General features: G+C 35.9%; 1 protein-coding gene and 1 long non-coding RNA gene across 3 annotated transcripts in view; one reads left to right on the forward strand and one right to left on the reverse strand.

Annotated features, from left to right (window-relative positions):
- The window catches only part of GRID2 (glutamate ionotropic receptor delta type subunit 2), a 1434457-nt gene that overhangs the window by 587114 nt on the left and 831348 nt on the right, over window positions 1-15995 (reverse strand). The gene's annotated exons all lie outside the window — the stretch shown is intronic.
- LOC123385011 lies at window positions 500-8809 on the forward strand. The gene is made up of 3 exons (XR_006596947.1): window positions 500-1068; window positions 3653-4001; window positions 8510-8809. It is a non-coding gene; the product is annotated as an uncharacterized LOC123385011 (long non-coding RNA).

The following is a 15995-nucleotide window of genomic DNA, read 5'->3' on the forward strand; positions in this document are numbered from 1 at the left end:
CTGGAATACTTTCAAACCCTTTTTCTCCTACCCAAGCCATGACACTTTTTCTTTCCATAAACATCTGTGTTGAACTTTTCCTGCAAAGTTTGCACTTCCCAGTCCACAGTTACTGCCCCTTTAAAAAATCTGCCTGGGGAAGCAACGTGCATCATTCATTTAGGCACTTATTATAGACACCTAGGAATTTCTGTTTATGCTTTATAGAAGTGGTACTCCGGAAACTCCTTGACTTAAAAATCAGTTTTGATTTTAAAGTTCACCCCCATCACTTTCTTACCTGATGAATTTGAACAAATTCTCAGCATCACTAAGACTATTGTACCCTTATTTACAAATTGGAAATAATGTCAACTTCCTTGAGTGGTTACATGGATTTGGTGTACTCACAACTGCAAAGAAAAGACCTACCCCGCCCCCCCCCCCCCCCCCCCCCCCACCGCGGTTCCCGGAACCAGCCAGGGCGTGCTCGGTTGTGCTGAGTGGTTTGAAAAAAAGGCGGGAACCAATCAAGTTCTGCCCAGTGTTCAAATTTAAATGTCAACCAATAACAGCTCTGTAACCGCGAAAAATCCCTAACTTGTTTGTGCCTGTCTATAAAAGAAGCTGTAAGATCCTCCCTCGGGACCTCTTAGCGTCACCGGTAACGAGTGCGCGGAGGACCGGGTTCGAACCTGCAATAAACGACCCTTGCCACTTGGCTTTGACTCTGGACTCTGGTGGTTTGTTTTCGGGGGTCTCTCGAGTCGGGGCATATCAGATTCACCTTACGTCTCCTGCTCTGCTCAGTGCCTAGAACGTGACGGTTTAGTCCCTTTCCTTTGAATTCCTGGCTAGATTATAAAATCCTGGAGGACAGAGAATTGCCTTACTTTATATCCTGTTCAGTGTCTGGCAGTAATTAAGTACCTTGCAGACACTTACTGAGTACTTGTTTGAATGAATGTATCAGCTGGGGGCCATGAGGAATGCCTAATGGGCTCTCTATTGAGTGTTCTCAGCAACCACAGGGACTCTTCATATGTATTAGAACAAATGCATCCCAAGGGAAACACCTATTGATTGAAGGTCAGTCATACCATTTTTCAGTATTGAGGAAAACATGTTTATGTCTTTAAAAGGGGGGCAATGAAATCATGATTTCGACCTCATGACACATTGGTATCATGTTCAATTTATAAATTTGGCAAACACAGATCAAAGGGAAAAACCAAACTGTAACCAAAATGTGCAAACGTTTTGTAAGGTCAGAGATGATTCTTTATTAATGATTCCCAAATGGGGCACCTCCTTACACTCTTTCCTTATGGATAAATTAGAAACCTGTGGAAATTGAGACAGTATGTATATACACAGCTACACCAGGCAACTTTCAGAAATGCAGGGTTCTTTAAGGTACCCAGTTTATCGTAGTTTCTTCATTTCTCATTTCAGTTTAATTTAGCTCAGTTGATGAGCGGAACAGTCTGTGAAATGTAAGCAATTCACAGGGTTAGTTGTGCTCTGCTCAAACTTGAGATCACATCAGAATCTGCTAGAGGGCAAATTGTAGGGCTCCACCCCCTGGGTTTCTGATTCAGGGATTGCTGAGGTGAGGGTCTAAGAATTTGCATTTCTAACACTTTACCAGGTGATGCTGATGCTGGTGATTGAGGGACCACACTGAGAATGACCAAAATAAAAAATAAAGATAAAACCAATCCTCTTCTCTAGAAAGCATTAGAGTTTTTATTACATTCTGGCAAACAGTTTATAGCACAAAACTGTTTTTGAAGGCAGTAATGTCTAGGAGGAGAAACTTGGGAGTTTCTGATAATTCAAATATTTCAAGATCCAGACTTGAGTTACCATGTCCTCAGAATATTCAGACTAAAGTAAACTTGAAAAATACTCCTTCAGGCATATTTTAAAACTGTTTTTACTTCTGATAATGTAGCATTAGCTTCAAACTCCTGTCTCTTTCTACATAAGTGGAGCACAGAGAAAATGAATTTAAAGTTAATAGTTACCTAGATGACTATTTTTAATGCCCTCTTCTAATTTGATCAGTTATACATTTGAATTGATAATGCAGTCTATTTTAAGGATAATAGAATATAGTTTTCCTAAGTAGGAATCTTTTCACACATAAAATTCACACATTTAGAGTTTAAATTACCTTCTTTTAAGATCATGGTATGTGCTACAGAGGCACAACATCATTAGATATTTTCAGGGAAAAAAAAGCTGTTAAAGGGATTAACATAGCGAGTTCAATTAAAAAATAGATTTTGACAATTTAAGGAACCTAAATAAGCCTACATGAGGTACTTTAGTGAATCTACATTTTTTTGAAGTTTAATATACCTATTTTATATTATTTATTTATTTATTAAATATAATTTCTGGTCAAGTTGGCTAACATACGGTGTGCACAGTGAGCTCTTAGTTTTGGGGGTAGATTCCCACATCGCTTACACGAAACACACAGTGCTCTGCCCAACAAGTTCCCTCCTCTACATTCTTTAAATACTATGTTTTGGATAATAGGTACACTCTACCTTAAATACTGGAAATGGAAAGCTCACTTTGAACTTGAATGGGAATTGATTTTCCATTCGGATTCTAAAATAATGGATCAAATAGAAAGGTTATTTTGGTAAGAGGTGTCAGAAACCCCTGTGAGGAAATCTATTAAACTCTTCTTCTAAGCTTACTTCTTGATAATCTCATAGACTATAATATTTTGTAAATACTAGAAACAACCATGTTCTTTCACAGGCTTGTTGTTGAGATGAGCTAAGGTTTCTTAAAACATATGATCAACTCAATTTATTAATTCACCAGATATTCTTGAGCATCTTGACATATACAGACATGGTTCTAGGCAGAGTATATACCACAAAGGTTCAGAAAAATCCAAGCCTCTTGCATTAGGTTTTTTACTGCTGTCCTAGTAAATCACCACAGATTTAGTGGCTTAAACTACAAAAAATTTACAATTCTGTAAGTAAGAGAAAACAACACAGTTCTCATAAGATTAAAATCAAGAAGTTGTGAGGGCCTTAGGGGGGATCAGTTTCCTTCTCTTTAAGATTGTTGGTAAAATTCAAGTCCTTGTGGTTTCAGGAAATTCATTTCCTTGCTGGCTGTCAGCTGAATGCCATTCCCAGCTTTCCCAGACTGATTGCACTCCTTGGCCTGTGTCTCCCTTCTTTATTTTTAAGTCAGCAATAGTAAATTGAGTTTCCTTCCTGCTTTCCATCTCTCCTGTCTTTTTCACTCTCATCTCTCTGATCCAGCCAGGAAAATTTCTCTGCTATGAAGGCCGTATATGATTAGCTTGGGCCCACCCCTATAATCCAGGATAATCTCCCTATCTCAATGTCTGTGTCCTTAATCACACATGCAAAGACTGCCCTACCAGGTAAGGTAACACATTCACAGTTTCAGGGAATTACAACGCACACATCTTGACAGCAGGCAGGAGGCGTTATTCACGTTACCAAACCTCAGACAAGTCACATCCTGGCGGCAAAGTTAGATGACAAAAAAATAAATAAATGTAAAATTTCAAGTAATGGGAAGAGAAGTTGAATCATCTCCATTTCAGACAGTATAAAAATAGCAATGCGTTTAACTGAAGACAGCTAATAAAGGTTCTTTCATACAGAGATACGGACAGGGTTAAAGAAACCAACAAAGGATGATAAAGCACCCGGGAACCAGCAACAACGGGAAGCTCTAACCATTCTAAAATTGATGGGCAAGTAAAAAGAACTGCGCTACTAGAAGGAAATGAGAACTAGGGCCACGGGAAAACTACCACTGACTGGATGGGAGCTGTGGCCCTGGAGGAAAGCCACCATTGCTAAAACAGACTCAAGATATAAAAGAAGCAAGGGAGTAATAAATACCCTCATCTGTCTCTTTCTACTCTGTGATCTCCTGCCAGTGCTCCCACTGACCAGTCCCAACCAGTGGCCAGGGGTGAGGAACCCTGGAGGAAGCAGTCTACAAAGGTCAGTCTTAACAGGCAAAGAGCTGATAGAAGGATCAGAGAATGTGTTTAAGGGAGGAGGGAAAAAAGAAACCTATTAGCACAGAAGTGTCAGTAATAAAAAAGAAAGAATAAAGGGTTGAAAAGGAAGCTGAGTTATGTTAGATGAATTAGTCAACAAAAACCTCTCTGAGGAGAGCAGAATCCTGAAGTAAGTGAGGATGTGAATTAAGAATCCTGAAGTAAGTGAGGATGTGAGCCAAGTAGATGCTCCAGGAAGAGTGTCAAATGCAAAGGCCCTGAGGGAGGGATGGGCTTTGGTTTTTTGAGGAACAGAGAGGCCTGGGTACTTGAAGTAGAATGGATTAGAAAGAGAAGGGAAGGACCTGATGTGAGGTTGGTGTCAGACAATACAGAGACTGAAAAATTTTACTCTCAATGTGGTGAAAAACCATTGGGCTGTTTTGAGCAGGAAAAAGAAGTGATAAGACCTAAATTTGTAGACGGTCACTCTGTTTGGAGAATTAACTAGAGGGGCAAGAGTGAAGGCAGGAATGCCATTTAGGAGGCCATTGAAATAGTCTGGGAAAACAATTATGATGGTTTAGACTAAGGTGGCAACAGGGAGTATTACATGCAGTGATAATATTTGATGATAAATTTGATGATAGATTTGATGACAGGAAAACACCAAACTAGTGGATGGATTAGATATGAAGTGTGAGAGCAAGAGAAGCATTAAAGATGCTCTCAGGGTTGTGGCCTGAGAAATGGGGGAATGATGGTGGTGGTATTTTTATGCACTTTGTCTTCTTTTTAAAGTCATTTTAATTGATGCTTATTAGGGACAGGAGTTCCAACAGTACTTAGTCATTCCACTTGGAATGAAAACTTCAGATTTTTTTTTAATATACTAGAGATGAAGTCCTTGGGATTTCCTTAGAAAATACTGTGAGGGTCAAAAGGCAGACCTAGCCCGTGCTGCTCTAAGGTCATGCTTCAGTTCCTTCATCATTGGAAGGATCTGCAATTATCTGCTTCTATTAGTAGTGTTGTTTAGAATTAAATCTAAATCTACTCCTTCTTATTTGTGGCACCTTCGTTAAGTCACTACTTAATTACTCTAAGTTTAAAATTTCTAATTTATTATTTAGGCATCATAGTAATTCTTACAATACTGGTTTGATTTGATGATTAATGAGATAATATGTACAAAGTCTTAGCAAGTGCCTGTCTGGTGATAGGCACTTAAACTTAGTCATGTTTATTTCATGCACTGGCGTTCTATACGTGATTTTCTTTGAGATAAACAATTCACCAGTGGGTACTTAAATATATCGGACATTATTAGCCCACAATCATCTGAATGATTTTCAAAAGCCATACTATTTCTTACTCTCCACCCTTTGAGAAAAAAAAAAAAGCATGAACAAGGAAAGTGACATTTGTAGATTTCATTTGATTTTTTTTACCTTCTCTTTAGAGTTCTAAAATGAAATTGTTATTACTGACCTTTGTAGAAAAGATATAGTTACTATGAAGAAAAACAGTAATACTAGATTTAACTTCCATCTACCCTGGTTTCAATTGCTGTGCTGTCCAACAGTGTCTGTGAATTAGATATCAAATTGATTTATGCTGGGAAAAAATTGTTACAAACCCAACAATTTAAAATTGAACAAGAGATTTGTTTCCTCTTTACTCTCTGCTTCAATAGGATGCCTAGCTCAGATTGAGCTCTTCCTAAGCCCTTGCTAAAGTGCTAAATTTTACTGAACACATCAGTTTTTCTTCCTATTCTGTTTTATGAAGTGCCCTCTCCATTCAGTTCCATATACCTGAAGAGTGAAACTCTTGCCATAGATTCAAATAAAAGGGGCAGCAATCTTGACCTTTATATCAAATGGTACTCAGTCCTCTTTAAGTAAGTAAAAAAGAGTATTTATTACTTTGGGTTACTCCCACAAGCCCTCACAGTCAATTTATAGAAATAAGAAGTCAAGAATGAGAAATTACATAGTAAAGACCTAAACAGGTAGTGTTTACTAGTTAATAACATGAAAAATACTAAAACAAAAACAAAAACAAAAAAAACACACCAAACTTTTTTCTTAAAATGATCTCCCCCACCCCTCACACACACATACTGCATACATCACAAAAGTTAAAATAAATTTTCATTTTGAAAAAAAATTAAAGTTTATTTATTTATTTTGAGGGCACAAATGGGCAAGGGGCAGACAGAGACAGGGAGAGACTCCCCAGCAGGCTCCACACTGTCAGCACAGAGCCTGTTATGGGGCTCTGACTCATGAACTCTGAGATCATGACCTGATCTGTACTCACTAGTGGGATGCTTAACTAACTGAGCCACCCAGGTACCCCTCATCTTAAATTGTTTTTAAGAAAAACAATATACCGAATAGATAAAATGATCCTCGATATTGAATAGTAGAGAATTTTAGTTAAGATGAGGACTTCAACGGTCCCCTGAATGTGGTATTGTTGAGGTGGCCTGGGGTGGAGGGAACAAAGCTAAATTGCCATGGGCTCAAAGGACAGTGACAAGGAGGATGTAGTACTCTTCTCTGAGGATGATTAGCAAGGAGGGAGCTATGATAGAAGCTTTAGAAGGACTCAGCTTTAAGCTTTAATTTATTCATTTGTTTACCTTTTTTTTCATGATGAATAAAACCTGAGTGTATCTATAGTACGAAAGGAACCAATAAAGAGCAAAATTTAAGGTACAGGCTGACCATGGAGAATTGAAGGACCAAGGTTCAAAAACTGATGAGTAGTAGTACTCTTCACATTTTGAGTCTTCTTCTACAGACTATTTTGGCAACACACACACACACACACACACACACACACACACACACACACACACACAAATGTTACCTAAATAGCGACTTGTTGTCTAAAGAATACAGAGGGATATTTAAAAGGAATCCTTCCGGTTTTGAAAGCTAAGTCAAAGGAGTGTACTGAACTGACTGATGATGGATAGCCTTTGTTAAATGACTTCAGAATGGAAAATTCGGTATTTTAAATAATAAAAGTATTTTCAATAAAGTATGGTCTTTTATAAACATTGTAAGGATTAATAACTGCTATGGCAGTCATTTGTTAAAAAAAATAAACAGCTGAATATTTAAAGTTGCTAGGACTATTATTCAATTGCTTTATGTTTGGAAAAAAAGCCCCCTTTTATTATACAGCACCAAAGACAATTTTAAGTTGATAATGTGATAAAACTTTAAAAGAAAAATAATTTGACCACCTAGTTTTAATTAGATTCTATGTACTGGCTGGTTGGTGATGAAATATGCTTTGGAATTAATTTTCCCTGAGATTATTTATATGCTGAATCTACAGTCTTCAATGAATGCTTTTCTATTAATATTTCATTTAGAGTCATTTCTGAAGTGCTGTGAAAAACTTTCATATGAAAAAGTGGGGAACACTTTTGCTCAGATAAACTTGGGTTTAAATATTGAGTTCTTCACACTATGACCTTCAGCAATGACTCCTCTAAGCCTCAATTTCTTCATCCATAGACTGAGGATAATAATAGAATGTTTCTCAGAGGTGATTGTGGGGATCAAAGGATTCATATACCACATGAAATGGACTGAAAGCAGACCCAGGCGCATGTCAGGCAACCGATAAGTATTGCTTACTTTGTTGTTGTTGTTTAGTTAACTCACATACAAATGAAATATTTCTGACTCAGAGATAACATAAACATAGAGGTAAAATTAAAATGGGACCGAGAATTCTGAGTTAGATTGGACTTCTGTGAAGACAATCTACAAACTATAATAAGAAAGGGACAGTGATACTTAAAACATGTACTGCTGTCCCTCAAATCCTAAAATCAATGCTCAGAAAAACTCTAGCTTGTTCTATGAAAAGGTTACCATCACAGTATTAGTGGTTTTATTACATACATTATTGTTCTACCCTAAATGCACCAGAAGCTTTAATGGACTTGTTGCCCTACTTCCTGCCTTTAGCAGTCTATATTGGTAGAGAGAACATGTGCCATTGCCCCATGTTACCATCAGAAATATGAGACGGTAAATTTTAAATTTGTGTTTTGTGTTTTATTTTAATTAGATAAGATTTCTTTTGCCAGTGAATCAGAAAGAACCAGCCAGCATTTCTCAAAGAACTAAGCTAGTAATTTTTTTTTTTTTTAATTTGTGCTTTAGGACATCGTTTTACTTTAGGCTTAGCACATAAAAGGAGGTAAACAAAATGAGATTATTGAGCGGAAATCTCTTATCACTATCAACTCCTAATTATCCAATTTGCAGCTTATTTGGAAAATATTTCTTTCAAGTTAACTGACAGTGTTTAGATTTTTCTCTTTAATTAAGGTTGCGGTTATCAATTTTCTTCATTGGCAGCCCATATTCTACTTAAATACCCATTTGTTTATTAACTGTTGATTGTTTAATAACTAATTACAGCTTACTTCTATGCAACTCATTATTATAACTGCTATTAACTCTTACTTTGTAGGTACCGATGAAGACATTTGAAAGACAAAGCCATAATTCAAGATTTCTGGGTACTGTCTTAGAGAGAGGTCCATTCCTAATACAGATGCTGGGTGCCAGCCCAAGAAGCTATTTGTCCCTCACAATGCTTTGCAGGATTAAATGAGGTGCTGGGACAGCTTCCCATCTCTGAAAGGATAAGACTGCAAAGTGGCTAGCGTTGGAACTGAATTGTTACACTGATAACACATTTCCAGAAACATATAAAAAGTGACTCCAAAGACAAATAAAAATGACTGATGACATTTACAACTTCAAGTATCCATTTTACTTTCTAGGCATATAAAAAAAAATCTAGATTTTATTTTCCTGGAGTTTTATGGATAAGCATTGAGGTTTAAGGAGTTTTGCCTTATAACATAAATTCCTTGACCAAAATTTCTACTGTTGGAGTGCATGTCTTTGAAAAAGAAATCTCTAGGACTTTTAAAATATAGTTCAATATAGTTTTTAAAAATCTAGGAAGGCCCACATGCAAAGATGTCCTATATCATTAGCTGTTAGGGAAATGCAAATGAATACCACAATGAAATATCACTACATACCTATCAGAATGTCTAAATAAAAAAAAATAGTGATTATACTGAATGCTGGTAAGAATAGTGATAAAATGGATTACTCATATATTGACAGTTCGAATACAACATGGTATAGCCATGCAAGAAAAAGTATAAAGAAGTTTCTTGCAAAACTAAATGGGCACTTACCATATGACATTGCATTTGCACTATCCCAGAGAAATAAAAACTATGTCACACAAAAATCTGTACATTAATGTTAATAGCAGCTTTATTTGTGGTAGTCCCCAAACTGGAGGCAACCCAAAGGCCCTGCGTTAAAAAAAAACCTATTAAATAAACTGATCTATCTACACCATGTATATTAGTGAGCTGGGCTGCCATAACAAAATACCAGAGAGTGGACAGGTTAAAGAACAGAAATTTATTTTCTCGTAATTCTGGAGGCTGAACTTGGTTTTGTTTTGGTGAGTGCTCTCTTCCTGGCTGCCTTCTCACAGTGGCAGAGATAGAGAAATCTTTCTCTCTTTCTTATAAGGCCACAGTCTTACCAGATTAGGGCTCAATCCTTATTTAATTATCTCCTAATACAGTCACATTGAAGATTAAAGTTTCAGCATATGAATTTGGGGAGGACACAGTTCAGTGCATAGGCCTATGAGTTCTACACAGCCATAGAACAACTTAAATGGATCTTCAGAGTATTATGCTAAGTTAAAAAAAAATAAAGTCAGGGTGTCTGGGTGGCTCAGTTGGTTTAGTGTCTGACTTTGGTTCAGGTCATGATCTCGCGGTTTGTGAGTTCAAGCCCTGCGACCGGCTCTCTGCTGACAGCTTGGAGCCTGGAGCCTGCTTCAGATTCTGTGTCTCCCTCTCTCTGCCCCTTCTCCACTTACACTCTGTCTCTCTCTGTCTCAAAAATAAATAAATGTTAAAAACATTAATTGTGTATATATATATGTATATATATATATATGTATACACACACGCACACAAATACATATATATATATATGTATTTGTGTGCGTGTGTGTATACATATATATATATATACACATTTTATGCATATATATATACACATTTTATGCATATATATATATATATATATATATATATATATATAAAGTCAACCTCCAAAGATTATGTACTATATGATTTCATTTAATATTCTTGAAATGCCAAGTTACAGAGAAAGAGAATTAGTGGTTGCCAGAAATTAGAGTGGTGTGCAGGAGGAAAGGGTCTGGGATAGGGTGGCAAAAAGCATCTTTTTTAAAAAAGTTTTTACTAATTTTGAGAGTGAGAGTGTGAGCAGCGTAGGGACAGAGAGAGAGGGGGAACAGAAGATCTGAAGTGGGATCTGCGCTGACAGCAGTGAGCACGATTCAGTGCTTGAACTCACAAACTGTGAGATCATAACCTGAGCTGATGTTGGATGCTCAACCAACTGAGTCACCCAGTTGCCCCACAAAGGATCTTTTTAATGAAACTGACTACCATGGGAGTGATATGAGTCAATGCATGTGATAAAACTGTACTGAAATAAAGACACATAAACATACAAGCGAGTGCATACAAAATGGGTGGAATCTGAAAAAGGCTAGTAAATTGTATTAATATCAATTTTCTAGTTGTAATATTGTACTATTGTCACACAAGATGTTACCATGTGGAAAATTGGGTGAAAAGTATACTGTATTTACTCTGTATGATTTCTTTTAGTTACATGTAAATGTGCAATTATCTCAAAATCAAACTTTTATTTTAAAAAATCTTAGAAAAAAATCTAATAAGGCCAATTTTATATAAGTCAACATATGACAATAGCTTGGTTGTTGTTTTTATGTAATACACTAACATGGTAGCTCTATATTTTATCATCAGTTCCAAACTGCTCAAAGTTTAAGATCTATAATAAGCATGCACTCTTGCCTTTCTTGATTGCCATTTTTCCTTCCTTCCTTCCTTCCTTCCTTCCTTCCTTCCTTCCTTCCTTCCTTCCTCCCTTCCTGCCGTCCCGCCTTCCCACCTTCCTACCTTCCCTGCCTTCCTTCCTTGGGTCAGAAGTGGAAGGGAGAAAGAAAATAAAGATAAAATAAACAGAAATTAAATTTGAGCTCCTAATTTCTTATGAGTAAGACTCAGTAGCTTTTAATCTACTATAGTTCCAATATGCTCTATAAAATTCTCAATTTTGAACATGTATTAGGTACTTAAAATGAAAAAATAGATATATTTTTCATTGTAATATAATTGAAAAGCCTCTCTTGACTCTGATCTGGAAATTCAATGAAGGAAATCTATTGGACTGATTTTAGAAGTAGTTTCTTAAGTATATAAATAAATCAATGGCTCTAAACAGTCTATTTAACTGTACATATATAAGAAAATTATGTCTTAATTTTTAGGGCAATATAATATTCCTTCTAACTCTTTGATAGAGCCATTAATATAAAAAGTGAGGGGCGCCTGGGTGGCTCAGTCGGTTAAGCATCTGACTTCGGCTCAGGTCATGATCTCACGGTCTGTGAGTTCGAGCCCCGCGTCGGGCTCTGTGCTGACAGCTCAGAGCCTGGAGCCTGCTTCAGATTCTGTGTCTTCCTCTCTCTCTGCCCCTCCCCTGTTCATGCTCTGTCTCTCTCCATCTCAAAAATGAATAAACATTAAAAAAATTTAAAAAATATAAAAAGTGAAATATGTTCTTAAGAAGAAAAAAATATTTTCTGCATGAAGCACGCTTCATTTCTAATTGGTGCTGTTTTCCTAAGAAAGAGAAATTTGGCAGAGCAATAGTGAGTCACTAAACTGAAAAGAAAAAAAAGAAGTTGAGCATGACAGTGTATTTTTAAGATGTAATTCTAATATTCATTCTAATTTTCAGCTAACTTTATTTTCCCTAAACTTTAGCAATTTGGAGCAATTCTTCTGAAACTCATTTGGCACTGGTTCAATTAGTTTCCCTTTATCCTAACAGATTCTTTAAAGGGGCAGTCTGCTTTCTATAATACAACTACAAATCCCTTTAGAATTTGTTTTGGGATTAATCCTTTCATGAGCATATGAGTGCATCTGTGTTGTAGGGTTTTCATTAGATATTCCTTTCCAAAAGTCACTTTTATTATTTTCATCAGAAATGATGGTAAATGTCCCCAACCTGACATCCTCACCCTATCAATATCAATGACAACAGAGCATCAGACAATAAACAGGCTCTTTAAATACCACAAATTTAAATACATGGCAGCTGCAAATTAAACTTCAGGAGAATTTAAGTTGAAAGGCTCTTATACTGTATAATTTTAAACTTTTAAGGTAAAGGGGAAAGCTGGTGGCCTGAGGTCATGAAGAGATATTATGGCTCAAGTTTGCCCAAATTTGTGTAATAGTGTCATTAGGAGACAGACAATGTCTGTGACCTTAAGTAGTCTGCTGGAAGGTAAGTCACAAGGATATAATTAAATGAGAATCTTGTAATTTTTTAATTAACAAGTCAATTTCAGAACTATATGAAATAAGTTGGAATTTCTTTACTAACACACCTCAGGTTATGTGAAACCATGGCTATAGGACCACTGAAAGAGCTATGAATTCAATTGAGCAGTACTTACATTCAATTCCCTTCCTACGACTAATTAGTTATATAACCTTGGACAAGTCACCAAGTGGTATTGAGCATGGCTACTTTTATTTTGGAAATAGGTAACAGTATATGTCTATATGAAAGATACTAGTTATATTCTCCATCTTTGACATCTCTTTCATCATAAACAGGCTCTTCTCATGATCTCCCACTTCACAGGCCTTAGTGGCTTGGATCTAAGGTGGGCAATATAGTTTCTCAACAAAAATTCATCTACCAGGCAATGCTTGAGGACAAAACTGACAAAAATCAATGTGTTCATGGAACTTACATTCTAGTCAGGTGTCAAAAGGATACAGATAAAATAAACAAATAGATAAATATATGGAATGCCAGACGAAAGGGCGCTTGGGTGGCTCAATTGGCTAAGAGTCCAACTGCGGCTCAGGTCATGATCTCACAGTCCGTGAGTTCTACCCCTGCGTCAGGCTGTGTGCTGACAGCTCAGAGCCTGGAGCCTGCTTTGGATTCTGTGCCTCCCTCTCTTTCCGCCCCTCCCCTGCTCATGCTCTCTCTCTGTCTCAAAAATAAATAAAAACATTAAAAAAAAGAATGCCAGATGAAGATAAGTGCTACAGAGACTTTTAAACCATGGAGCAAGCTTAGGGAATGTTGAGAGAGAAACTGCAATTTTAAATATGGTGACATTTGACATCTCAATGAGATGACAAAAACGCCTGAAGGAAATGAGAGAGTAAGCCATACAGACATCTTGGAGAAAAACATTTAAGTCAGGGGGAAGAACCACACAGTTGAGAATGTGCCTGACATGGTGAGGAAGAGTAAAAAGTTAATGTGGCTGGAGCCAACTGAACAAGACAAAGAGTAAAAGGTTATTTGATCAGAAAGGCGATGTGCTGGGGTACAGGTAATATAGAACTTTGTAGAATGGTGCAAAGAAATTTGAGTTCACTACAAGTGAGATAGAAAATCTGACCAGAGAAGAGACATGATCTGACTTAAATATTTAAAAGATGATTCTACTTTGTGTACTGAAAATAGAGTGTAAAAAGATGAGTAGATATAGGGAGATGAATAATCCAGGCAAGAGAACATGACTGTTTGACTTGGATGGTAGTGATTGAAGGACTCAGCAGCCATAATATTCTGGATGTTATTGAGAAGTAAATCCAAATGGATTTGTTATTGGTGTGGATATACGCACACTGGAAAAAGATAATCAAAAATGACTCCAAGGAAAATCAGGTATTTACGTTTGGACATTTTAAATTTTAAAGCCTATTAGACATCCAAGTAAAGGTATGCAATAGGCAATTGAATATGTAAGACTGTAATTCAGAAGATGAATGTACACTGAAAATAACTGCTCAAAGCTGAGCCAATCAGATTCTATCTCCTGGGAAATGGATTTATGACACCAGAACTGATCCTAATTGACACTTGAGTTTGGGTCAGAGTAAGTGCCTCTGAAACACAAAATTACAATAAAATTGCTATTATGGGGAAGCAGGAACTAAATGCTTACAGAGAAACCTATCTATAAAGCAAAAGAAAGGAGAATGAAACAGGTGCACAGCTATCATGTGCATTTAAAACAATAGAAATAACTGATGATCAGCAATCTGATGGACATTCTTGCCATTAGATTCTGTAATTCATTATAATTAATAAGTAGGTTATGCGAAGTTTTCTCCCCTTTAACTCAAATTATTGCAGATAAATGTAGCACTATGAGGTTGCCGTGAGGATTAAATTAGATAATGCTTATTTAAAAAAAAAAAACTCTAAACGTTTAAGTACCATGAAATTGTAAGGTATTATAATATTTCAAAGTAGTTGAAAAATTCTGAGATGGAAAATAGGCTTCCAGGATTATATATAATATTTAACCTTCCAAGTTAAACTGATATTATAATACAGCTTTAAACATACTTGAATATGATGAGATATATATTTACAAAAGCTGTCCAAAATCATGTGATTCCTTCAGTGAGAATTATTACAGATAGCTCAGTATCTATCTGGATTGTTTCCTTGGTCCTTGTGATTATATTTAGGTGAAATTTGCCTGTAGATGCAACATCATAGGATCCATTTTCCTCTGCAAATATCTGAGAAGCTCAAGTCACAATAAATTATTGAATACAAAGAGGCACAACGAGCTTTAGCATACAAAATGTTTTATCAACTTAAATCTTGTAATTGATTGACTATACATCCAGCCACTGAAAAATTACTCCTATATTTCTGTGATATACAAGATGGTTTAAGAGAGGTTTCCCCTTTATAATACTTGACTCTGTACTGTGATTCAGTTTCTTAGGCAAAATGTACATATTGGTAAAATATTTCTTAGGTCATGAATTGTGAAAAAATAATTATATTAGTGATTTAAAAGCCTATGGTAAATTTTTATCACCTGAAATAAATTATATGTTTTGAGTGCTCTAGTCTATAATATTCCTAAATTTAGCACTTGGCTATAACTCATTCTTCCTGAGAAAATAAAAAGCAATTAAATATTGAATACATGGGAGCTAATTCATTATTATATAAACAAGAAAGGCAATCACTTGACACTAAAAATATCGATTAGGCTGAAAATATCATATTTATAAACCCATTTGTCCAATTGCAAAGTTATATACATGCATTTCAGAGAAATATTGGTAGTATTATTAATGTTTTTAAAAATAATTTGAGATATTTCAACTGGGGGTAAAAATACAACAAAGACACATTTCTGGTTTGTGTGCTCAAATAGCAGACTGTAAATCTTTTCTATATTTTTACAGATTTAGCAAATTTTAGAGGTATGTGTTGCTGTGTGTGTGTTTCCTTGTAATGAAGAAAGCTACTTGAGAAAATGATATAATGTGCAAAGATTGAATACATGTTCTTTCTATTCACTTGGATATTTTTCAGAAAGTAATACTTCAGGCCACTGAATGATCTGTCAATCATTTTCAGAAATATTTAAGTGGTGCTCTGTTTTTGTAGTTTCAGAAGTGACTTAGAACTAAAAAGGTAAATAAAATTATATGAGCTTTTATTTTTTTAACCGTTGTCCTCCACTGTCCTTTTATACACAAATGAAAGCAGCTTTTCACAGGTTACAGCAGACTAAATTTTATACCATAAAATATGTTGATTTAAGAAATAATCCTACCGATCATATTTGTAATAGGATTCACCTAAAATCTGGTTTCTTAAAAGGTAAGTATATCCAGTCATATATTTCTCTCCTTCTCTGCCATCTTAAGTTTAAGCTGAGCAATCAATTTTTCTTCACAAATAGCAAAGAATTAGCTGAACCAGTCACTCTGCCT

Source organism: Felis catus, chromosome B1, assembly GCF_018350175.1.
Source record: "Felis catus isolate Fca126 chromosome B1, F.catus_Fca126_mat1.0, whole genome shotgun sequence".
Classification (NCBI taxonomy): Eukaryota; Metazoa; Chordata; class Mammalia; order Carnivora; family Felidae; genus Felis; species Felis catus.